This window comes from Schistocerca piceifrons, chromosome 2, assembly GCF_021461385.2.
Source record: "Schistocerca piceifrons isolate TAMUIC-IGC-003096 chromosome 2, iqSchPice1.1, whole genome shotgun sequence".
NCBI classification, from domain to species: Eukaryota; Metazoa; Arthropoda; class Insecta; order Orthoptera; family Acrididae; genus Schistocerca; species Schistocerca piceifrons.
In genome coordinates, this window is record NC_060139.1 from 249,428,259 (window position 1) to 249,456,038 (window position 27,780).

Here is a 27,780-nt window from a genome sequence, read left to right on the forward strand (position 1 = left end):
AAACTGGCGTTCTATGCATCGCAGCATGGAATGTCAGATCCCTTAATCGGATAGGTAGATTAGAAAATTTAAAAAGGGAAATGGATAGGTTTAAGTTAAATATAGGTGGAATCAGTGAAGTTCGGTGACAGGAGGAACAAGACTTCCGGTCAGGTGAATACAGGGTTATAAATACAAAATCAAAAAGGGGTAATTCAGGAGTAGGTTTAGTAATTAATAAAAAAAATAGGAGTGTGGGTAAACTACTATGTACAGCATAGTGGATGCATTACTGTAGCCAAGATAGACACGAAGCCCACACCTACCACAGTAGTACAAGTTTATATGCCAAGTAGCTATGCAGACGATGAAGAGACTGAAGAAATGTATGATGAAATCAAAGAAATTATTCAGATTGTGAAGTGAGATGAAAATTTAATAGTCAAGAGAGACTGGAATTCGATAGTAGGAAAAGGAAGAGAAGGAAAGGTTGTAGGTGAATATGGAATGGGGGTAAGGAATGAAAGAGGAAGCCACCTGATAGAATTTTGCACAGAGCATAACTTAATCATAGCTAACACTTGGTTTAAAATCATGCAAGAAGGTTGTATACGGGGAAGAATCCTGGAGACACTGAAAGGTTTCAGATAGACTATATAATGGTAAGACATAGATTTAGGAACCAGGTTTTAAATTGTAAGACATTTCCAGGGGCAGAGATGGACTCTGACCACAATCTATTGGTTATGAACTGTGGACTAAAACTGAAGAAACTGCAAAAACATGGGAATTTAAGGAGATGGGATCTGGATAAACTGAAAGAACCTGAGGTTGTAGAGAGTTTGAGAGAGAGCTTTAGGGAACAATTGACAAGAATAGGGGAAAGAAATACAGTAAAAGAAGAATAAATAGCTTCGAGGGATAAATAGTAAAGTCAGCAGAGGATCAAGTAGGTAAAAAGATGGGTGCTAGTAGAAATCCTTGGTAACAGAAGAGATATTGAACTTAATTTATGAAAAGAGAAAATATAAAAATACAATAAATTAATTATGCAAAAAGGAATACCAATGTTTCAATAATGAGATCGACAGGAAGTGCAAAATGGCTAAGCAGGGATGGTTAGAGGACAAATGTAAGGCTGTAGAGGCTTATCTCACTAGGGGTAAGATAGATACTGCCTACAGGAAAATTAAAGAGACCTTTGGAGAAAAGAGAACCACTTGTATGAATATCAAGAACTCAGATGGAAAACCAGTTATAACGAAGAAGGGAAAGCAGAAAGGTGGAAGGAGTATATAGAGGGTCTATACAAGGGCGATGTACTTGAGGACAATATTATGGAAATGGACGAGGATATAGAAGAAGATGAAACGGGAGATATGATACTGCATGAAGAGTTTGACAGAGCACTGAAAGACCTGAGTCGAAACAAGGCCCCAGGAGTAGACAACATTCCATTAGAACTACTGATAGTCTTGGGAGAGCCAGCCAGACCTGACAAAACTCTACCATCTGGTGAGCAAGATGTATGAGAAGGTGAAATAACCTGAAGACTTCAAGAAGAATATAATAATTCTAATCTCAAAGAAAGCAGGTGTTAACAGATGTGAAAATTACCGAACTATCAGTTTCATCAGCTGCAAAATACTAACGCGAATTCTTTACAGACAAATGGAAAAACTGGTAGAAGCGGACCTCGGGGAAGATCAGTTTGGATTCCGTAGAAATATTGGAACACGTGAGGCAATACTGACCCCTAGACTTATCTTAGAAGATAGATTAAGGAAAGGCAAACCTACGTTTCTAGCACTTGTAGACTTAAGAGAAAGTTTTTGACCATGTTGATTGGAATACTCTATTTCAAATTCTGAAGGTGGCAGAGGTAAAATACAGGGAGTGAAAGGCTATTTACAATTTGTACAGAAACTAGATGGCGGTTATAAGAGTCGAGGGGCATGAAAGGGAAGAAATGGTTGGGAAGGGAGTGAGACAGGATTGTAACCTATACCCGATGGAATTCAATCTGCATATTGAGCAAGCAGTAAAGGAAGCAAATGAAAAATTTGGAGTAGGTATTAAAATCCACGGAAAAGAAATAAAAACTTTGAGGTTTGCCGATCACATTGTAATTCTGTCTGAGACAGCAAAGGACTTGGAAGAGCAGTTGAACGGAAAGGACAGTGTCTTAAAAGGAGGATATAATATGAATATCAACAAAAGCAAAACAAGGATAATTGAATCTAGTCAAATTAAATCAGGTGATGCTGAGGGAATTAGATTAGGAAATGAGACTCTTAAAGTAGTAGAAGAGTTTTGCTAATTGAGGAGCAAAATAACTGATGATGGTCTAAGTAGAGAGGATATAAAATGTAGACTGGCAATGGCAAGGAAAGCGTTTCTGAAGAAGAGAAATTTGCTAACATCGAGTATAGATTTAAGTGTCAGAAAGTATTTATGTGGAGTGCAGCCCATGTATGGAAGTGAAACATGGACAATAAGGGAGTAGAAGCTTTTGAAATGTGGTGTTTCAGAAGATTGCTGAAGATTAGATGTGTATATCATGTAACTAATGATGAGGTACTGAATAGAATCGGGGAGAGAAGGTATCGGTTGGTAGGACATGTTCTGAGGCATCAAGGGATCACCAATTTAGTATTGGAGAGCAATGACGGGGGTCAGAATTGTAGAGGGAGACCAAGAGATGGATACATGAAGCAGATTCAGAAGGATGTAGGTACCAGTAGTTACTTGGACATGATGAAGCTTGTGCAGGATAGAGTACCATGGAGGACTGCTTCAAACCAGCCTCTGGACTGAAGACCGCAACAACGACATCCTGTATCACATCTACACCTTACCACCCACAACCAAAATATACACAGAAAGTCTACAGGAATCTGAAGTCAGTCTTGACTGTGTTTCACACTCAGTCTCACACCAAATGCAACCAGTTCCATGTGGTAAAGTTTCGACTTTAACACCAATGTGCATGAGCCACATAAGACAATTTTGGCCAAGCTAATGTTCGCATTTCCTGTAAATTGACCCTTGTCTATCTTAAGGTCTATCAGTGACCTACTTGCTGAAGATAATGATCCCATCGTCACCAGGAAAAACTGGGAAGCCGCTGGAAATAGTATACATCTTGTTGACCAAAGAAAGGCTGCACAGTAGAGTATGGGGAAAAGCTCACGTCGAAGATGTGGCCTTGATTTGTAGGACCTTATGAGGCAGTAAGAGGTCTTTCCCAGGCGAATTTTCTAATCCAAGACCCCTCCACTGGGGATAATCTCAGTCATGCAATTCTCAAGATCGCTAGGGCTAATCAGCATTGCAGTGCATCCTCAGGAAACCTGACAACCTAGACACTGTCAGGTCTTGCTTAAGGAGAGGGATAATTGTGGTGTGTGCCAGCAATCCTTGCAATGCGCTCTTAGTCTGCTTCTGTCAGAACGAGTTCCTACACGGTGGTGCCCACTAAGGAATGGGTATTTAAGGAATAGCATAGGCAGTACAGAAAGAATAGCCTGGATGAGGAAGCCCAACTGTGATGTGGGGATCTTGGCTGTCCGTGTCTTGTTGACATTGGCAATGAGCCTCTGGCCGTGATGGAAGGGGCAGTGTGTGTTGTCAGCCACCCGACCTGTGCTATGGTCTCTATTCTGTAGTATGCCGATGGGCAGATCTTTGTAAGAGAGCAAATACTGGAATAACTTCATGGCAGAATAACAAACTGTAATGTTGAGCAATTTCTTGGTTCTACTTCACCATTCTGCTTGTCTGCGTTTCAAGTTTTGTAGACATTGACCATTAAGTGGTGACTGCTGCACACCCACTCTGTCTCACTCCACCCATGTTCTGTACTGGCGACATGTGCCAATATTATACAGTTTATTGTTATTATTATTATTATTATTATTATTATTATCATCATCATCATCATCATCGATAGTACACCGGCAAGCGTAGTCAGTCTGACTGGTCTTCAGTTGTAGTTCTGCAAGACCAGTTGGCTTATTTGTATTTTGGTTCGCCTCTCTGTGTTACTAGTTGAAGGAATGTTTTTATATATTATTTGCCCAGCACTATACAAGTTACTATAATATTCTATGTTTCAATCCCAGCTTGTTTTGTAATTGCATCGTACAATGTGTAAGGAAACCAAATGAGCCACTGATGACAAATAAGGCTAATGTATTGGACTCAACAAATACAACTCTCATTGGCATGTTACTGGTCCGTGCTCAGAAGGTATGGTAAAACTGTTGCATGATTGTTTGTGGGTTGTCACTGCTGTCGTCTGTCTAACTTCAGCAAATTTCATAAGCTTACACTGCAGTAAAAGAGAAAATAAATAATAATATTTGTGACACACTAATTAAACTATGAAGTCACTTGAATTGTTTTCTGTATTAAAATTTCTAACCAGGTTATAAATTTCAAGTTTTGTTTACCACATATTTTCAGAGCTGCTTTAAGTCTCGCCTTGGCTAATTGATCACATATACTGTCTTGTGTGTCAGTAAAACTGCCTTAGAATACAAGACTATACCTTCAATAGTTTCGAGTGTGTTATTTTTAATGTCAAGTGTAGTTGTGTACGACATAGGCCAGCGGGCCATGATTAGAAATTATTCTGTCCAAAAGACAGTTAATAGAAAGATAGTGAATATACTGTTGGCAGAATAATAACTTTGGCCAATCCTGTTTTCGGTCAGACCAAAACTGTCTCTTTCTTGCAATGAAAATTTGTGACTGTGTATTAATTTCAATTACTCAAATAATGTTTTAAGATTTGTTTTCTTTTTATTGTGTATTCCATTCTCTAGTCTTAAGATTGTTCTGGTAGATTCTTTCTATATTTACTGTCTTTGTGAAAGTCCTTGATACTGTTTATTTGGCATATCCAAAGGGACTTCATCTTAAATACAAAAGGTCTTGCTTATTAAGAAATCTTTGAGGCTGTCTGCCATTACTAAACATTTATAGCATTTCAACTGCAGACTCTTTTGAAGAATACAGGTGACATAAATTAAAAGCTATTTTGTCACCAGCGCTATGCATACAGATACCAGAGTCATTCAGTGTAATTTTAAAGTGAATACTTTTAATTGTGGATATCTCTTAATTGCTTTTATAGCAGATGTAATGATCTTACCTTCTAGTTGAGTGAATATTGTGTTTCTTAAAGGTCGTGTATTTTTTGTTGCATTATATTTCCTAACTGTGCCTGTGCTGCACATGGATCCAAAAAATTGTTAAATACATGTTATTTGATAGATTTTTTTAAAATTTCCACTGGGTTTTTGCTTGAAAATGACTTCCCAACCCACTCCCTTGCATTTCAGTAATTCGTAAACAATACGCCAACAATTAACAATTTTGTTTACATATGAAAAGCTACAATGTTTTATTGACTTGTACACAAATTCACTATAATTTCTTGAAAAACGAGAATAACTTATGGTACACAGAGATCGAATTTTTCCAGTGCCTGCCTCTGAAATGTGGTCGAAGGTAAACCAACCACATGTATTACAAGTGGGAGAATATGACATTCAAAATAAATATAGAACATACACTGGATGGCGCAGTGGTTGGGTACCTAATGAGGAAAAGTCTCGCCATACAGTGGTTTCATCTTTGACAGCCTCACACTTGCCCTGTAGCAAAACACGTAATGTTCATTGACTGGAACCAGTCACACTAAACATATATACAAGGTGAAACAAAAGTTTTTCTAGTACCAGATTTCACTAGCTATTGAATGAAGGGAAAGTGTTCAGATGAAAATTTTGGTGTACTGTCATGATGAGACAGAAGAGGCTCTTTGTACCTCAGTTCACAAGGCCTACATTCTCTCAATCAGCTGAGTTAGCCCAACTTGAGGTCACCCTTTTCTTCAGAATGGTTGGAGTGAATGACAGAGAAGAGATGTGGTGCTATCGACCAACTGTGCACCAAATTGTATGTATGGCCTTTTTGCCTCATGCAGGGAGCATTTCCAGCGGGATTGGTCATATTTTGCCTCAATATCATATGAAATGTTTTTTTTCAACTACCATCCAAGATTAGCGTCCTTTTAGGTTCCATACAGGATGATCTTAATTTACATAGGGCAGGTGTTTACCATATTCTCTGCAGTTGTGGCGTGCCATATATTGATCAGACTATCAGGACTATGGAGGACCGGTGTATTGAGCACACAAGTCACACACACTTACAACATCCAAACAAATTCACTGTTGTAGAACATTGTCCTGGTATGAATCATCTTATGGAATATAGCAATAGGGAGTTTCTGACAAGCACTTTCAGCTGTTGGGCTAGTTGTAGTGTTTCGAGAATTTCTGCGTAAATTCTAGAACCTTCTGCCGTCTTGAACACACAATATTTTAGAAGCGAGTGTGGGATGATAGAATCCTACCTACTGCACATCACGTTTGTGTATGCAGGTTTGAAATTCAGTCACGAGAAGAATGTAGATGTGGCGGTCAAACAGCAACGACAAATACTTGTTGGGTGATCCATGGAAGTTTTAGTGAAAGTGTGCAGAAGAACCATGGAGCTTCTATGTTAGAACGTGGTGACCAGTGAGAAAGGACTGAAAAAACGGGAATTCTAAGACCAAAAGCTGAGAAAATAAGCTGTTTGTGTTGCCATAGCAACTAAACCAAACGCAAGAAAGAATCTACTACGAGACAATGGAAAATGCTCAAATATTAAGGAGCAAAATTTTGAATTGAGAAATAGAGAAGAAGATTCCAGTGTGTTTCTCTAAGAAAAAATACGCCTACAACACTTAGATTAAGAAGATCCAGTGCGGGGAGTGTAGAGCTCTCATAATATACATCGCGGGGACGCAGGCACCAACATCTGACACTGCCGGCACCAGTTGCTGTTCACCAGTGCTGACCTGCCTGTGAATCCGCTCACTGACGCAGCGCAAATTCTCTGCCGTGTGAGTGTAAAACAGAACTTTATGGTTTTAATACAAGATGGTACAAACTGTTCAGTGAACTTTATTAGGGTAGTTACCACACTTAAAGTTCGTTAAATGCTTACAAGATCTAAGGCCTGCAAGAATATGGATTACAGACAACAAGTCGAGGAAACTCAAGAACCAGCTATGGCCATGAGAGATGGGAAAGAAGTGCCAGACTGGGCTGATGTAGTAAACTTAATCAAAGCCCAAAGTGCAGCTTTAAACACTCAAAATGTGACTCTAAGTGACAAATTAGACTCAGTACATTCTCAATTAAATAACCAGAGTGAAACCTTAAGTAGTCAAGCGGCAAATATAGGTTTGTTAAATACCAAAGTTGACTCACAAAGTAAATAATTTAGTAATCTGTGCGAAGGAATGGATGCTTTTAAGACTGAATTTGACACCTTAAACAGTAAGGTAGAGAATTTAAAATTAGATTTAAAGAATGAATTGACTAGTTCCTTGACCATTCATGTAAATCTAATGTTCACTGACTGTAGTCAGAAACAGAATGATAATTTTCAGTATTTGACAAAAAGAATCAGAGCTTAATGAAAAGTTAGGATCCTTTGAAAATGTGTGTAATGTTAACTTTAAGGCTGTAAAGCAAGGGTTGAGTACTTTGAAAGAGAGTGTCGATAAGAAGGATAATTTAATGCTAATAATTCAATTGCAAATTACAGGTGTTAATACACGAGTAGAAAACGTGCAAAGGAACTTCACAGAGAAATTAGCAAACTCTGATATCAAAAATATAAGTAGTTTGGAGGAATAGGTTGAAGAAATTAAGTTTGGAGGAACAGGATGAAGAAATTATAGATCGAAAAGTTACTAAGAGAGTGACATCCAGAAACGTATCTCCTATTCTATCTTCTGAATTTAATGATACCAGGAAAGATATAGATGACCTGTGGAAAGAGTTCAAGCTTATCCATGATAAAGTAGAAAACAGAGTATCTTCACCTAATGTTGTGTTAACTAGTGAAGTGGTGACTGATTTGCAGTGGGGAGACTTTCAAAAGAAGTTTAAAGACAAATACTCGATTGCCAGTGCACAAGAAAAGTTAATATCAGGTCCATGGGACCCGGGTGAAGTCATATACTCACCTAGGGACATTAACATTCTGAGTTAATGGGTGGAGTGACAATCATCGGATCCAGAGTTGTTTTTGGTGTTTCTTCCAAAACAAGTTTTCCTGCACTGAATTCCTTTAAAATTTTAAACTAGTCTGTGATCTATTCTTAACATCTTAAACTATGCTATAATCATAGTGCTTAGAAAAATGGATGTGACTACAAGCTAAAGAAAACTTAGGAGAATCACAGAATAAGAAAGAAAGTGATATCGACATAAAATAAAATGAAAAGATGATAATATAATATGAGGTGAATAATTAAACAACTGTGATACTGTAGTGTAAAAATTTTCTATTTTGTATAGAGTATTTTATACCTTTTATGAGATGTGATGCATGGAGAGCTGCATCAAACCAGTCTCAAGACTGAAGACCACAACAACAACAATGAGATGTGATGTAAATGGGAGGGTCTGTGTAGATTTTGAAAGGGGTGGGTATTGTAAATAAAATCATGGTTTATAAGAGCAAATAAATTGTGGCTAACACAAAACACACATCATACCTTTCAGATAATCCTCGCAAACAAATGTGCCTGATTCTTCACCATTTGCCGTTTCTATAGGGTAGCTAAGATTTCTATAGGGTAGCTAAGATTTCCTTCAGAGACCTCAAGGGTGAAGGTGGGAATGTCCATTCTGTAGGAGACGATTTAACACCAAACCTCCTCCGGCGTCTCACTCAAGTACCTGAGGGGAAGGGATCCTGGGGAAGGGGGGTGGGAAGGGTTTCCTGTCTTTGGGGCTATCTTATTAGATCTTAGCAACTATATCTATTTTTTTTTCCTTTCTTACTTCTCATTTGAGGACCTGTCTATTTTTTCCCTCTTTCCATATTCACAAACTTCTATCGCTGAAGTCCTTCCTTGTTTCCATAGTAACCTACATCTTATCTTTAGATAAAAAGGCCGAAGAATCAGACTACACGAACACTCATCCGCATACACAAAAAAATACATTTAGACACAAACATTGAACTTACAGACTAAAAAGCCTGTCATGATCTGAGAAGAGCCAGGTAGTGTAGAGGAAAGAATATGTGTACACGGGGAAATATGCACACGCATATATATATATAAAACTATGACGATTCCACATCGCATACTGCAGTATCGATAGCTGCGCCCCACCATGCGGCAGCCAATAGAAGAAGAACACTGAGTCTTCCTGCTGAGAAGACGATGAGCCATACAGCAGACGTACACCAGCTAGGCAGCGGAGAACAACAAATTATCTATGAACATTGTATCCCGTACTTTGCTTCACTCAATATATCGGAAGTCATGTAATCTGTTTATTTCTCTTAATACAAGTTATTACTAATTGTTTGCTTAGTGTTGCATATCCTCACATCCTGGAAAACTCCCTTGAATTGAACCCACACTTTTGCTCTGCTTATCCACTAAGGATACAGCAGAAAATGGCGACGAGTATGGGATACAAGAAGTTATCTACTATTTGTGAGTATCGCATTGCCTGCTTTGCCATCGTTGCTTAGGTCAAAAATTTTTCGCAGGGATTGCAACACATCGCACTGAGGTGCCGATTTCGCTTTTGTGTGTTTTGTCTTCTCTCATTTTCTACCTTGTTTGCCATTGTGGGTTGCTATAGTCTTCATAACATTAAGTTGTGTCCTAGTTTATTGCTAACTTTTTGCTAAAATTTTATTGCTTGGGTACCATGTCAACCCAACCTGAAATACCTGCCGGGCTTCCCAATATGCCACAGCCAGGCCAATGCACCACCCACTGTTGCTGAGCTCTTGAATGTTATTTATGCCCAGGTTCAACAGCAGCAGAGCCAAAGCCAGCAATTGGCTGGATTTCAACAGTTGATGCTCCAGATGCTGCAGCTACAACAACGACAACAACAACAACAGCAAGAGCCAGCAGCAGTAGCCACTGCTAAACCAACGGTGCCAACATTTCGTGCCTTCAACGAAGAAACAGAAGATTGGGGGACGTACCTGCAGCAACTAAAATAACACTTCCTGGCCCACCATGTCTCAGGTACTGAACAGATCCATTATTTTTTGTCGTGCTGTGGGGGTAGGACTTTTACAATAGCTGAAAAACTCTTTCCGGATAAATCCATAGACTCAGTGCAGTTTACAACATTAATAGATGCCCTCTCCAAGTATTTTGCGGATCATGTGCACGTTGCTGCAGCCCGCTACCCAGTTTTTTGATTAAAGAAAAAGGACAATCAAACATATTGCCAGTGGGTGACTGATTTGCAGGGCTTGTCTAAGAAATCTAACTTCAAGTGTGTATGTGGTGCGTCGTATGCAGATACGATTAGGGATGCACTTACGCAGAACATGACAGACCACAAAGTGAGAGACAAAATTTTGCAATGCAGTAATCCCCCATTAAGTCGAGTGTTAACTATCATTGATCACCAAGATGCATGTGAACTAGCCTCTCACTGCTTTGAATCATCAACTGTGTGTAAAGTAGTTGCTCGTAATAACGAACATGTAGCTAGCAGTTCAGGTCGCAACGACCGTCAAGTAAACAGACAGCACGCTCGTAAGGTGCCCCACGCTACTCGTGGGAACGTGGCACACAGTTCAGGCGGCAACTATGTAGCCTGCACTAGCGGTAATCAAAGCAGAAAGTCCTGTCAGCGCTGTTTCACTAAACATAAACACAGCAACTGCCCATCTAGAAATGTGAAATGTTTTGCTTGTAATCAGATAGGCCATGTACAATCAGTTTGCTTGCAAAGACAAAGACAGGCACAAAGTCAGCCCTCAACCAATTTAATCACATCACATCCAGTTAGTGATCATTATATTAATGTCATTACAGACAATTCCAGTGTCACAAAGTCTCACAAAAGTGTGCGTCACCCATTAGTCAGACAAAACAATAAATTGCTTTTGAACTTGCCAATCCAAAATTTGCCAGTGCAGTTACAATTAGATACCGGAGCGTCACTTTCCTTACTTAACAAGAAAACTTACAATTTGCTGGGACGACCTCCGTTGAATCCAGCACGTGTGAACTTATCAGCTTATAATGGAGACAATATTGAGGTACTTGGCACCTGTAGCTTACCCACCACGTACCGTAATTGTACAAAAACAGTGACCTTCCATGTACTTTGCTCGGAAGATTCCACGAACATTTTTGGCCTGGATCTTTTCGATTTGTATCAACTGACAATACAGGACAACGTACTTTCAGTGAAATCGTGTGCGCCCACAGACAGTATACAGAAATTGTGTCATGAATTCGCGGACTTGTTTTCTGATGACATAGGAAAAGCACATCAGTTTACTGCACAAGTGACCTTGAAAGCCTCAGTGCAACCTAAGTTTTGTCGCGCTCGCTGTGTGCCTCTCACCATTCAAGACCAAGTAGCTTTTGAGCTTTCTGAATGGCAACGACAAGGTGTGATTGAACCAATCTCGGCTAGTCAGTGCTCCTCTCCCATTGTGCCAATTCGAAAGCCGTCCGGCTGCTTACGCATTTGCGCGGACTTCAAAAGAACAGTAAACCCGCAGCTTGTTGTGGACACGTTCCCACTACCTCACCTGAAAGAACTTCTGAACAGACTCAACAGGGGGAAGTATTTTTCTAAAATTGACCTGAGAGAGGCCTACTTGCAATTGCCATTAGATGTAGCTTCAAAAAATGACCTTGTCATTAACACTGATGTTGGCTTGTTTAAATTCTTGCGATTGCCTTTTGGTTGCGCATCTTCACCTGCTATTTTTCAGAGACTTTTGTCACAATTGACAGCGACGGTTCCATGTTGTTCCACTTATTTAGATGACTTTGTAGTTGCTAGTCGTACACCTGACGACCATTTGCAGAATCTTCGTGCTTTGTTTGAATTTTTGTCCGCAATTGGACTACAGTGTAACAAATCTAAATGTGTGTTCTTTCAAACTGAAATTGATTATTTGGGTCATCGACTGAATGGACAAGGTGTACATCCTTTACAGTCACACTTGCTTGCCATCAAAGATTTGCCGCCTCCCAAAAATCTTCGCGATTTGCAATCTGTACTAGGAAAATTGTACTATTATTGCAAATTTATTCCTAATGCAGCACAAATTGCTGCAGCATTGCACCGTCTTCGAAAGAAGAATGTATCTCTCCACTGGACTCCCGATTGTGCCAAAGTTTTTCAGACACTGAAAAATGAACTCTTGAGTGACAGATGTTTAGTTCATTTTGATCCCTCGCTCCCTTTAGTATTAGCAGCTGACGCATAGGCCTCTGGGATCGGTGTTGTTTTGTCCCATCGCCTTGGACACCGGGATCGTCCGATTGCTTTCGCCTCAAAATTGCTAAATGATGCACAACGCAAATATTCTCAGATTGAGAAAGAGGCACTTGCTCTTGTGTATGGTGTAACAAAATTCCACCACTATTTATATGGCCATAAATTGTTGCTTGTCACAGACCATAAACCTTTGCAATCGTTGATCCATCCTAACAAACCTCTCCCAGAAACGACAACGCATAATTGCAGTGTTGGGCTCTGATTTTGTCTTCCTACTATTATGAAATTCTTCATCGCCCTATGTCCAAACATGCCAATGGAGACGTTTTGTCACGTCTGCCGATTTCAAGATTCTGATTCTGATTTGTCACCAGCGTCTTGTTTTGCGGTCGACGCTCCGGTTTCAGATTGGCTTGCATTTTTTCCGCTTGATTTTCGGAACATAGCTCACACTACTGCCACCGATCCCTACTTGAAATTTCTTGTGAACTTTCTTCGTTTCGGTTGGCCAGGATCTTCGAAACAAATTGCAGACACAGTCATTCGCAGATTTTTTGCACGCCGTAATTATTTGTCCCTGCAAAATGGTGTCATTTTGCCTCGCAGCGGAGCTGATCAGTTGCGTGTAGTTGTGCCAACGTCATTACGCGCACATGTGTTGCGTCTTTTGCATGAAGGACACTGGGGTGTCGTCCGAACGAAACAGTTAGCTCGCCGCCATTGTACTTGGCCTGGTATCGATTCAGACATCGAGCGTATGACGTCACATTGTACCGTCTGTTCTGAACATAAGTCAGCTCTGCCACAACGCTTCTTTGCTTGGCCTACTGCCACCTTGCCTTGGCAATGCCTTCACTTAGATTTTGCAGGACCATTTTGGAATTCGCAAATGTTACTGTTGATTGATTCATACAATCATTTGCCGTTTGTGGTACCAATGTCTTCTACCACGACGGGAGCAACAATCAAGGTGCTTTGGTCCATCTTTTGCATAGAGGGGTTGCCGCAAACAATTGTCACGGATAATGGACCACAGTTTGATCGTCGGAGTTTGCTTCTTTCCGCAAGAGCATGGGAATTAATCATGTCACAGGCGCACCGTTTCATCCTCAGTCAAACAGTGCCGCTGAACGTCTAGTAAGGACACTTAAAGGGCACATAACCCACCTCCGACACGACCATTCCCGGGAGGATGCCTTGCTTATTTTTCTGGCTACCTATCGCTCGCAGCTGCACAACGGTTCCTTGCCGGCAGAATTATTGCATGGATGGCCACATCGCACATTACTGCACTTGCTTCGACTGCTGCTATGCAGCGCCGCCTGCTGCGTCTTTGCACTTCCGTGCTGGCGCCTCGGTGTGGTTTCACTCTTATGGCATGCACCGGCGTTGGCAGCAGGGTACCGTAGCTCGCCATATCGGCCACGTGGTGTATTTAGTTCAGAATACGCACGGCTTGCAGAGGCGGCACCGCAATCAGTTTCGCCTTTATGTTCCTGCCGCCGGCCCTATGTTCCCAGACATGGAAGCAGCTGTCCCACGGCCGAAGGATGCGGCCGACGCTGTCCCACACCCACCGACGCGACACTTTCGTCCGGGGGCGCCATCGCAATGGACTCACCAGCGCCGCCGCCGCCGCCAACGCTGACGTCGGCACCCCTTGCATCACCATCCTTACCATCAAAGGCTTCTTCTCCAGACATCCATCCAACGGAAGCTGATGTCATCGCGGGACAACAGTAGCATGCCATACTAGCTGTGGAGATTTGCGTCACCCATGGTTTTGGCAGTTTTCCATTGGGCCCATGCGGGGAATTCCGGACGCGTGAGCCTGGCGCCCCTGCCTGAAGTTCCACATCCCTCTCCCCCACAGCCGTTAACGTCCAGTAGCCATGACACGACGGCCATAGGCCGCGAAGGGGGGAAGGGTGCAATATCGATAGCTGTGGTACTGCGCCTGCCACGAGAAGAAACGCAGGTTGGCAGCAAAGTTGCTGCGGGCCGCCATGAGGGCGCCCCACCACGCGGCAGCCAATAGAAGAAGAGCACCAAGTCTTCCTGCTGAGAAGACGATGAGCCATACAGCAGACGTACACCAGCTAGCCAGCGGAGAACAACAAATTATCTATGAACATTGTATCCTGTACTTTGCTTCTCTCAACATATCAGAAGTTACATAATCTGTTTATTTCTCTTAATACAAGTTATTACTAATTGTTTGCTTTGTGTTGCATATCCTCACATCCTGGAAAATTTCCTCGAATTGAACCAACACTTTTGCTTTGCTTATCCACAAAGCATACAGCACATACGCATATAAGAACTATGACAGTTCTACACTTAATTATAGTATACACAGGAATGTATACTAGAGTAATGAACCATGAGGCCTACTCAGAAAGGTTGAAAGGGGTGTAACCAGCATTTGCTAAGTTTATAGGGCAGGTGTACTTACATGAATGGACGGCCTGTGGTCTAAAAAATAGGAATGTTTTATAAAGGGATGTATCTACCAGAATGAGAAGAAGAAGTGCTCTCATAAGGTCAACCTACAAGCAAGGTATTGGTACTGATCCTAGGAAAAGGGACAGTATTGTGACAAAAGTCACAAATTTTATAGGGATTATTCAGGAAAGATTGAATTCTACGCACAACTAGCATTGTTACATTTCATGTAAGTTCACGAGTGTCAAAAAGAACACTTTAATTTTGCCCAGAGTTGCTCCACACTACAAAAAGTAATAAAAATAGTATATACTAAGGATAAGTAGAAAAGAGAGAGAGACAACAGAAAGTATATTACTCATGTGTCATGAACACCTGAAGTTTACGACTGAAAATAAAGAAAGATTCCTTACAATTCCTAAATATTAGGGAAGCTGACTGAACCACAAATAAACGCTCATGTCTGGATATCAAAGTAAAATAAGAACAGAATAAAGAAACGCTCAGCTAAAGGTTGTTCTAGAGAAAAAAGAAAGATTGTTGTTGAAATGAAAGATGTATGTATAAAAGTGTATAAGAAAAGTATATTGTTATGATATGAAATGTTGTTACGAGTGATATTATTTACATAATGATTGTGTATAAAATATCACGTGTCCGATCTTGGGTGGGGGGGATATCTAGTGTTTCGAGAATTTCTGCGTAAATTCTAGAACCACTCAGCCTTCTACCATCTCAAACACACAATATTTTAGAAGTGAGTGTGGGATGATAGAATCCTACCACATGTTTGTGTGTGCAGGTTTGAAATTCAGTCTCAAGAAGAATGCAGACGTGGCAATCTAACAGCAATGACAAGTACTTGTTGGGCGATCCATGGAAGTTTTAGTGAAAATATACGGAAGAACCATGGAGCTTATAAGTTATTCTGTGCTAATTGTGTCAGTGACCACTGCTATAATAATGAAAACAGTTGAGAAGGAATTCTTGAGAAAAACTTTGGTCTTGGCCTTGTTGAAGGGAAGACGTGTATTATGGTTCATGTTGAGACTGGACATGGTGTTTCAGCCAACTTTCTCTTATATGTAAATTAGTTTGTTTCTAATGTTTGGAGACATGAGAGACTTACAAAGCAGTATATATTTATATGAAGAGTGAGATTTGTAATAAGTCTGAAGTTCAAATATATGTCGTTAGTTGAAGCAGATGAAACTGGTATGTCTACTTATTTTTAAAAGTAGAGAGAGTCTTAAGAAATTCCTGTACCTAGCAGCATACCTCGGAGAAGAAAGTAAAAGGGAGTTCACAGCAGCAGGCTAACCAGCACGGAAGGTTGGCTGAGCATGTCAAGTAAGTCATCTCATAAAAGAAGTGGAAGTTAGTCCATTTACTTCACACTTAAATTGTCGTCCAAAGCCGTTAGATAGTGTTATTAGAGAAACAGTTGAAGGTAAATTATTAGCAAGTAACCTTATAAATCTCACCTGCTGCTAATTAATGTTCACTATCGATAACTTCTGATGCCAGTCATCTTTGGTTGTGTGATGTCACTAGTCCTTACAGACAGAGAGAGCGAGAGAGAGAGAAGTATGTCTTCCCAGGATCGCTCTGCAAACTGAGGTTTTAAATTCCTTTTCACAGCACTTTCATGCTGCAAATTTGTCTTGAAAATAACAGGGTGTCCTTCTGTCAAAAGATCGGCAGTTGTCAGTAACGTCATCCAGCTGCATTTATGTTATTTGAACACTGTATAACCCAGGAGAAACTCATAATGAACTGAATTATCATTATAATTTTCCAGCATCAATTACATATAAAAAAGGAACATTATTTCATTATTGTTCATTGGTGATTTCATGTAGCCCATTAGCTGTCTCACTTTTTATATATTCTGGTGTAGATGGAAAATGAATGAAGCTGTGTTCGTCGTTAGTTCACCCTGTTTTTTCACCCTTACAGATGCCACTATTGTAGGAGTATGTATGTGTGTGTCATTAATTATCAATAATTATTATTCTCTGTTTATATTTGAAACATTGTCACCATCCCCTAACTAATATATGCTGGCATAACACCTGAGACTGAATAATCGTCAGTAATTTAATGAATGTTGACTTATTTTTGCATACAACTCTGATTGATTTGAACAGCTGATATACACTTGATTTTTGCAGCCACTCATTTATTAGATAACTTAGTATTTAATATTTATTCTTCCCAAGTGATAATTTCAAAGAAAAACAGAGAAAATCTAATCATTTACTGATATGTGCATTTGTAAAGACACCAGACAGTATGAACACATCCAGGCTATAATACTTCATCTAAGTTTGGTTCCTAAACAGTAGTAATACCAGTAACAGACATATACAGCCATCTATTACAAACCAGAAGTCACTCATGTATATCCTAGAACTATATATGTGTGTTTTATGGACCTTGTAAAGGAATTTGACAATGTGGCTTGGAATAAGCTCACAGCTACAATGAGGGAAAAAAGAGGGGACTGGAAAACCAGATGACATACACTCATTATCACTAAAGCATCAGTGAGAGGAGCAAGTTGTTGTTGTTGTCGTTGTTGTTGTGGTCTCCAGTCCTGAGACTGGTTTGATGCAGCTCTCCATGCTACTCTATCCTGTGCAAACTTCTTCATCTCCCAGTACCTACTGCAACCTACATCCTTCTGAATCTGCTTAGTGTATTCATTTCTTGGTCTCCCTCTACGATTTTTACCCTCCACGCTGCCCTCCAATACTAAATTCGTGATCCCTTGATGCCTCAACACATGTCCTACCAACTGATCCCTTCTTCTAGTCACATTGTGCCACAAACTTCTCTTCTCCCCAAACCTATTCAATACTTCCTCATTAGTTATGTGATCTACCCATCTAATCTTCAGCATTCTTCTGTAGCACCAATTTTCAAAAGCTTCTATTCTTCTTGTCCAAACTATTTATCGTCCGTGTTTCACTTCCATGCATGGCTACACTCCATACAAATACTTTCAGAAATGACTTCCTGACACTTAAATCTACACTCGATGTTGACAAATTTCTCTTCTTCAGAAACGCTTTCCTTGCCATTGCCAGTCTGCATTTTATATCCTCTCTACTTCGACCATCATCAGTTATTTTGCTCCCCAAATAGCAAAACTCCTTTACTACTTTAAGTGTCTCATTTCCTAATCTAATTCCCTCAGCATCACCCGATTTAATTCGACTACATTCCATTATCCTCATTTTGCTTTTGTTGATGTTCATCTTATATCCTCTTTTCAAGACACTGTCATTCCGTTCAACTGCTCTTCCAAGTCCTTTGCTGTCTCTGACAGAATACAATGTCATCGGCGAACCTCAAAGTTTTTATTTCTTCTCCATGGATTTTAATACCTACTCCGAATTTTTCTTTTGTTTCCTTCACTGCTTGCTCAATATACAGATTGAATAACATCGGGGAGAGACTACAACCGTCTCACTCCCTTCCAAACCACTGCTTCCCTTTCATGTCCCTCGACTCTTATAACTGCCATCTGGTTTCTGTACAAATTGTAAATAGCCTTTCGCTCCCTGTATTTTAACCCTGCCACCTTCAGAATTTGAAAGAGCGTATTCCAGTCAACATTGTCAAAAGCTTTCTCTAAGTCTACAAATGCTAGAAACGTAGGTTTGCCTTTCCTTAGTCTAGCTTCTAAGATAAGTCGTAGGGTCAGTATTGCCTCACGTGTCCCAACATTTCTACGGAATCCAAACTGATCTTCCCCGAGGTCAGCTTCTACTAGTTTTTCCATTCGTCTGTAAAGAATCCGCGTTAGTATTTTGCAGCCGTGACTTATTAAACTGATAGTTCGGTAATTTTCACCTTTGTCAACACCTGCATTCTTTGGGATTGGAATTATAATATTCTTCTTGAAGTCTGAGGGTATTTCGCTCTGTTTCATACATCTTGCTCAGAAGATGGTAGTGTTTCGTCAGGACTGGCTCTCCCAAGGCTGTCAGTAGTTCCAATGGAATGTTGTCTACTCCCGTGGCCTTGTTTCGACTCAGGTCTTTCAGTGCTCTGTCAAACTCTTCACGCAGTATTATATCTCCCATTTCATCTACATCCTCTTCCATTTCCATAATATTGTCCTCAAGTACATCGCCCTTGTATAGACCCTCTATATACTCCTTCCACCTTTCTGCTTTCCGTTCTTTGCTTAGAACTGGGTTTCCATCTGAGCTTTTGATATTCATACAAGTGGTTCTCTTTTCTCTGAAGGTCTCTTTAATTTTCCTGTAGGCTGTATCTATCTTACTCCTAGTGAGATAAGCCTCTACATCCTTACATTTGTCCTCTAGACATCCCTGCTTAGCCATTTTGCACTTCCTGTCGATCTCATTTTTGAGACGTTTGTATTCCTTTTTCCCTGCTTCATTTACTGCATTTTTATATTTTCTCCTTTCATCAATTAAATTCAGTATTTCTTCTGTCACCCAAGGATTTCTACTAGCCCTTGTCTTTTTACCTACTTGTGACTCTGCTGCCTTCACTACTTCATCCCTCAAAGCTACCCATTCTCCTTCTACTGTATTTCTTTCCCCCATTCCTGTCAATTGTTCCCTTATGCTCTCCCTGAAACTCTGTACAACCTCTGGTTTAGTCAGTTTATCCAGGTTCCATCTCCTTAAATTCCCACTTTTTTGCAGTTTCTTCAGTTTTAATCTACAGGTCATAGCCAATAGATTGTGTTCAGAATCCACATCTGCTCCTGGAAATGTCTTACAATTTAAAACCTGGTTCCTAAATCTCTGTCTTACCATTATATAATCTATCTGAAACCTGACAGTATCTCCAGGCTTCTTCTATGTATACAACCTTCTTTCATGATTCTTGAACCAAGTGTTAGCTATGATTAAGTTGTGCTCTGTGCAAAATTCTACCAGGTTGCTTCCTCTTTCATTTCTTACCTCCAATTCATATTCACCTACTACGTTTCCTTCACTCCCTTTTCCTACTGCCGAATTCCAGTCACCCATGACTATTAAATTTTTGTCTCCCTTCACAATCTGAATAATTTCTTTTATTTCATCATACATTTCTTCAATTTCTTCTTCATCTGCAGAGCTAGTTAGCATATAAACTTGTACTTGGCCACAATAATGCGTTCACTATGCTGTTTTTAGTAATTTGATTTTGTGTTTATAACCCTGTAGTCACCTGACCAGAAGTCTTGTTCCTCCTTCCACTGAACTTCACTAATTCCCGCTGTATCTAACTTTAACCTATCCATTTCCCTTTTTAAATTTTCTAACCTACCTGCCCGATTAAGGGATCTGACATTCCACGCTCTGATCTGTAGAACGCCAGTTTTCTTTCTCCTGATAACGAGCAAGTACCAACTGGAAAAAAGTAAGTAGAAAATATGATTGACCAAAGGCCACTAGGTGACGAGGAGGTAAAACCTAAAGGAAGACGAATATGATGTTTGAGGTTAGCAGACAAATTGGTCCTTCTAGCAAGAAATGAAAAAAAATTACAGCACGTAGTGGATATCACTGAAGCTAAAGGAAAGATTTATGGAATCAACATCAATACAAAGAAACAGTAGTTTTGGAACTACAAGGACATAAAAGGACAAAGATAACACTGACCAGAGAAATATTAGAGTGAGTGCAATGCTTTAATTACCTGGGAAGAGGTATTTTATAAGAATAGGATAATTTTATGCAGCAGTATGGACAAAGATTTGAAGAAAAGTAATAAAATGTTCTGTACAGATTGTCTTGCTGTATGGTGCTGAAACATGGACTCTGAGGAAGAAAATTGCAGAAAGAGTGAAGGTTTCTGAGACGTGGACACGATAAGAGGATGGAAAAAGTATTTTGAATGGACAAAGTGAAAAATGTTGAGGGACTAAGGAGAGTGGGAGAGCAAAGGCAATTACTTAATGTAAATAAAAAGAAGGAAAAGAAACTTGACTGGATGTATATTAAGAAAGAAGAGGGTCTTATAAAAATAGACTTAGATGTATATGTAGAACGGAAGATGGGGTGAGGAAGGAAGACTTTTTAGATCCTGAATGACGCAACAGTTGGCTGCATACACAGGATGTAGTGTAACATATCACTTTGGTGATGTGATGTGTTGCACAATGTTTTTCAAACCAACAAATGATGATCACCACAATAAAGATATCAATATAATGGAAGGAAACATTCCACGTGGGAAAAATTATATATAAATACAAAGATGAGGTGACTTACCGAACAAAAACGCTGGCAGGTCGATAGACACACAAACAAACACAAACATACACACAAAATTCAAGCTTTCGCAACAAATTGTTGCCCCATCAGGAAAGAGGGAAGGAGAGGGGAAGACGAAAGGAAGTGGGTTTTAAAGGAGAGGGTAAGGAGTCATTCCAATCCCGGGAGCGGAAAGACTTACCTTAGGGGGAAAAAAGGACAGGTATACACTCGCACACACGCACATATCCATCCACACATACAGACACAAGCAGACATATTTAAAGACCAACACTCTGTCTTAAATTATGTATGCTTGTGTCTGTATGTGTGGATGGATATGTGCGTGTGTGCGAGTGTATACCTGTCCTTTTTTCCCCCTAAGGTAAGTCTTTCCGCTCCCGGGATTGGAATGACTCCTTACCCTCTCCTTTAAAACCCACTTCCTTTCGTCTTCCCCTCTCCTTCCCTCTTTCCTGATGAGGCAACAATTTGTTGCGAAAGCTTGAATTTTGTGTGTATGTTTGTGTTTGTTTGTGTGTCTATCGACCTGCCAGCGTTTTTGTTCGGTAAGTCACCTCATCTTTGTATTTATATATAATCACCACAATAAAGAGTTTATATACATAATGAATTAGATAATCACTGTTTGGATGTATGTTTTTTTATGCACACGTATCATGAAATGGATGGACGCAGTAGATCTGCAAGCCGGGATGGTGAGAAACAATATACCTCATTTGTGGACCTGCTGATTGGTCAGTTTATTCGGCCCCTTAGGGTCCTGTCTTGAAGATATGGTGCACTTCTTAGAGGAAGAGTGGTCAACAGAATGCTTGTGGTGTTACAAGGCCAAGAGAAAACTTGTTATACATTCACTCAATTGGAATCCGTCAAATAAGACAGATATTCTGTGGACTGAGTTCTTATAGTGTAATTCCGAACAGGGTGTTAGATTTGTACTCTTAACAGAGAAACAAAGTTCAATTGAAGAATTGGTAAGTGTCTCAATATGTAACGCTGTATCCCATTGCGTAGCAAATACAGCTACCATAATCAACTGCCGAAGAGATTATTTCGCTGATGTGGGCAAGCCAAATCGCTTGTTCACCAATAATGGAACTCTTACTCAAAAGGAGTACTTTCAAAGAATTTTTAGCACGGAAAGGTGTAAACCATGTCCTGCTTCAAAGGACCACCCACAATCCAACGCCTCTGGAAGAATAACAAAAAAGATAGAAAGATCATGTGGTACGTATTGTTCTAACAAACAGACAATCTGGGCACAATTGATTCTGTAGTTTCACATTATCTGTAGTAAATTACCTTTCTTGTCAACGGGACTTTCCCCGCTAGAAGTGTGGAATAAGAATTTCATAGGAGAATAATTGCAAAAAAAAATTTCTTGACCTGGAACAAAAGAGCTACCAGCCAATGATTTGCAAGAAAAGGTAGAGAGGAATTTAAATAAATACATATAATGTCAAATTCAAGATTATAATTTAAAAGTAAGTGTCCCAAATTTTAAACTCCATGACATGGTAGTAGTGAAAGTCTTTCACCACAGTTCACAATTACAGGAGGAAATGAGGAAGTTTTGCCATAATTATGAAGGTGCATACAAAATTATTGACATTCCACATCTGACGACTGTTTTCTTAATAGAGCCTTTGAGAAGAAAAAGGTCTCTATAATACAAATATGATAAAAGATATGTTTCATAAGAAAGACCCATTTACAACTAACATAGTTTTATATTAGGGTTGGGCAAACAATAGAAGTTCACAAACTTTAGCCAGAAAATTGAATGCAGGACCTATATGAGTTATTTCTTTTTCGAAGAGAAGCTGAATGTTCATTCCATCACTTTTGATGGAGAGAATCAAGGAGGATACCTATGAAATGTAAGAATGACAGGCTAACATCCAGGTATGACTGTTGTGCCACACAATAGTGGGGCATTTATTCAAACATACAACAGGAGGGCTTTCAGAGTTACAGTAGTGAGTGAGTATGGACAGAGTATGGGCACAGAATTTATTTTCCAGAAAGATGGCGCACTAACACATTATCATCATGAAGTTATCGCATATCTATACGGGATTGTCCCAACTTGAATTGGACTTGATGGAACCTGGCCATCAGTATCATTTGATTTAACCCCAATGAACTTCTATGTATGGGTTTACATTTAAGACAGAGTGTTTATCCCTCCACTTCTGGGAAATGTCGACAAGACGCGACAACAGATAACATAAGCAGTTGTAACTATACATCAAGACATGCTTCATAGGAATTGGCAAGAAAGTGATTGCAGATGGGACATTTGTTGTGTTACACAAGGTATCTGCATTGAATATTTGTAAATAAAACTTGAAGATATACTGCATTCAGTGCTGTATTAAACATTTCTGTGAATTATGTTACTTTCTCACAATTAAAGGTTCCTTTCACATTACTAAATTATAAACAACCTGTATATGTGAAGGTAGATTTGTAAATGCAATTAACAGGATATTGTACCCTACTCTGTATGTACATATGGTTGATGGAAACAGTATGTGGTTCCAGAGAAAAGGGATGACCTATGCTGGTGAAAAAAAGGAGGACACATAAAGAGGGACACTATCACTGTGGATAATTAAATGACTGTGTGGAGGTAATCTATCTGTGGAAAGAGGTGTTGACCATCACTACATAAGTTCGTACCTTTAGTTTTGAGGTTCCACCAAAATAGCAAAACAGATGAATTTACCTGAGTTTGTTAATCTGTTTCATAGGCTAATTTAAAGACGACATAATAAAGAGAGACAAGCATCTGAGTCTTGTATGCTACTGGCCAGGCTTGGAAAGATAGGTAACTGATTACAGAATGCTCCACAACACATACTTCGTCACTGTTCAAAACATGTAACACCCCTTGTTTGGTGGCAGTCTATGAATGCTGCAGATGTTTAATGAGGAAACTGGCCTCATAATAATGAATATGGTGTTCTCTGTAACAACTATATATATATATAAGTGCCCCACTTGTGACAGGATACTTTCTGGGACTGGATCAGATTCTGACTGTGGCTCTCCAGCAGGGATACGACTTCCTCAAATCCTGCCCAGAAATGAGATCCATCCTTCATGAAATCCTCCCCACTCCACCAAGAGTATCTTTCCGCCGTCCACCTAACCTTCGTAACCTCTTAGTTCATCCCTATGAAATCCCCAAACCACCTTCCCTACCCTCTGGCTCCTACCCTTGTAACCGCCCCCGGTGTAAAACCTGTCCCATGCACCCTCCCACCACCACCTACTCCAGTCCTGTAACCCGGAAGGTGTACACGATCAAAGGCAGAGCCACGTGTGAAAGCACCCACGTGATCTACCAACTGACCTGCCTACACTGTGACGCATTCTATGTGGGAATGACCAGCAACAAACTGTCCATTCGCATGAATGGACACAGGCAGACAGTGTTTGTTGGTAATGAGGATCACCCTGTGGCTAAACATGCCTTGGTGCACGGCCAGCACATCTTGGCACAGTGTTACACCGTCCGGGTTATCTGGATACTTCCCACTAACACCAACCTACCTGAACTCTGGAGATGGGAACTTGCTCTTCAATATATCCTCTCTTCCCGTTATCCACCAGGCCTCAATCTCCGCTAATTTCAAGTTGCCGCCACTCATACCTCACCTGTCATTCAACAACATCTGTGCCTCTGCACTTCTGCCTCGACTGACATCTCTGCCCAAACTCTTTGTCTTTAAATATGTCTGCTTGTGTCTGTATATGTGTGGATGGATATGTGTGTGTGTGCGAGTGTATACCCGTCCTTTTTTCCCCCTAAGGTAAGTCTTTCCGCTCCCGGGATTGGAATGACTCCTTACCCTCTCCCTTAAAACCCACATCCTTTCGTCTTTCCCTCTCCTTCCCTCTTTCCGGATGAGGCAACAGTTTGTTGCGAAAGCTTGAATTTTGTGTGTATGTTTGTGTTTGTTTGTGTGTCTGTCGACCTGCCAGCACTTTCATTTGGAAAGTCACATCATCTTTGTTTTTATTTTATTTTTTTTTTTTTTGTTTTTTTTTATTTTTATTTTTTTTTTTTTTTTTTTTGCTTTTAGTAATACAGTTGGGTTTATAAAAATTTTCTGTGGGACATTTTGGACAATTTAGTACATGAAATTTGTTTAATTTGAATGTGGTATAATACATGTCCAGTGAGTTCCAAAAGTTTAACAAGTATGGCTAGAAAAGCCTGAATTCTGGAATAAATATACTCAATTAAATGAAACATGGATGATTCAACTAAATGGCTACTCGAAATGGTCCTAGGAATGAGTGGTGCATGAAAGAAAAGAAAGATATATTGTAAAACTGCTTAATGATCCATATGGATAATAAATATTTGTTATCCGAGATCCCGTATCCATTGTAACCAAGTGAGTACCTCGTAGAAACCTTAAAAAACTTAATCAAAGTGAAGCTGATGCAGTTCATGTCTTGACTGATAGTTTACAATTCACTGTGGAGCATTCCACATGTAATAAACATGAATAAGCATACTGTATTTATTACAAAACGAGATACAACCACAGCTGTGCTTGTATATCAAATAGTCACAAGATATTAATACTTGTAGTGAAAAGGTTAAAACTAGTTTTGAACTTTGAATATTTATGGTTTGGATAACGTTTCACATTAGCGATGACATCACTCGCCTAAGAGGAGGAATCTCTAGTGTAACATATCCCTCTGGTGAAGTGATATGTTCTAGGAATTTTTTGAATGACAAATAACGTTCATTTTTGTAATGAATTAGATAATCTGCTGTTCAGATGTGTTTCATTTACGCATATATACCATGTCAGGTCCGGCCTTACAGATACAATGTGAGCCACAAGCGAAGAGATGCTGGGACAATGCCTAAGATACCACGCAGACAAGACAAAACTTGTTAAACATTCACTCAATTGGAATCTGTTAAATAAGACAGATCATTTGCAATGTAATTGTGATGTTCCAAATGTTGAAACAACTTCATAATTAATGGTCACTGTTCACAAGAGTACAATATATGACATATTATCAGAAGTATTATTGAGTATAATAGTATTATAATAGTATTATTGAGTTGTTGTTGTTGTTGTTGTTGTTGTTGTTGTGGTCTTCAGTCCTGAGATTGGTTTGATGCAGCTCTCCATGCTACTCTATCCTGTGCAAGCTTTTTCATCTCCCAGTACCTACTGCAACCTACATCCTTCCGAATCTGCTTAGTGTATTCATCTCTTGGCCTCCTTCTACGATTTTTACCCTCCATGCTGCCCTCCAATACTAAATTGGTGATCCCTTGATGCCTCAGAACATGTCCTAACAACCGATCCCTTCTTCTAGTCAAGTTGTGCCACAAACTTCTCTTCTCCCCAATCCTATTCAATACTTCCTCATTAGTTATGTGATCTACCCATCTAATCTTCAGCATTCTTCTGTAGCACCACATTTCGAAAGCTTCTATTCTTTTCTTGTCCAAACTATTTATCGTCCATGTTTCACTTCCATACATGGCTACACTCCACACAAACACTTTCAGAAATGACTTCCTGACACTTAAATCTATACTCGATGTTAACAAATTTCTCTTCTTCAGAAACGCTTTCCTTGCCTTTGCCAGTCTACATTTTATATACTCTCTACTTCGACCATCATCAGTTATTTTGCTCCCCAAATAGCAAAACTCCTTTACTACTTTAAGTGTCTCATTTCCTAATCTAATTCCCTCAACATCACCCGACTTAATTCGACTACATTCCATTATCCTTGTTTTGCTTTTGTTGATGTTCATCTTATATCCTGCTTTCAAGACACTGTCCATTCCATTCAACCGCTCTTCCAAGTCCTTTGCTGTCTCTGACAGAATTACAATGTCATCGGCGAACCTCAAAGTTTTTATTTCTTCTCCATGAATTTTAATACCTACTCCGAATTTTTCTTTTGTTTCCTTTACTGCTTGCTCAATATACAGATTGAACAACATCGGGGAGATGCCACAAGCCTGTCTTACTCCCTTTCCAACCACTGCTTCCCTTACATGTCCCTCGACTCTTATAACTGCCATCTGGTTTCTGTACAAATTGTAAATAGCCTTTCGCTCCCTGTATTTTACCCCTGCCACCTTTAGAATTTGAAAGAGAGTATTCCAGTCAACATTGTCAAAAGCTTTCTCTAAGTCTACAAATGCTACAAACGTAGGTTTGCCTTTCCTTAATCTTTCTTCTAAGATAAGTCGTAAGGTCAGTATTGCCTCACGTGTTCCAGTGTTTCTACGGAATCCAAACTGATCTTCCCCGAGGTCGGCTTCTACTAGTTCTTCCATTCGTCTGTAAAGAATTCGTGTTAGTATTTTGCAGCTGTGACTTATTAAACTGATAGTTCGGTAATTTTCACATCTGTCAACACGTGCTTTCTTTGGGATTGGAATTATTATATTCTTCTTGAAGTCTGAGGGTATTTTGCCTGTTTCATACATCTTGCTCACCAGATGGTAGAGTTTTGTCATGACTGGCTCTCCCAAGGCCATCAGTAGTTCCAATGGAATGTCGTCTACTCCGGGGGCCTCGTTTCGACTCAGGTCTTTCAGTGCTCTGTCAAACTCTTCACGCAGTATCATATCTCCCATTTCATCTTCATCTACATCCTCTTCCATTTCCATAATATTGTCATCAAGTACATCGCCCTTGTATAGACCCTTTATATACTCCTTCCACCTTTCTGCT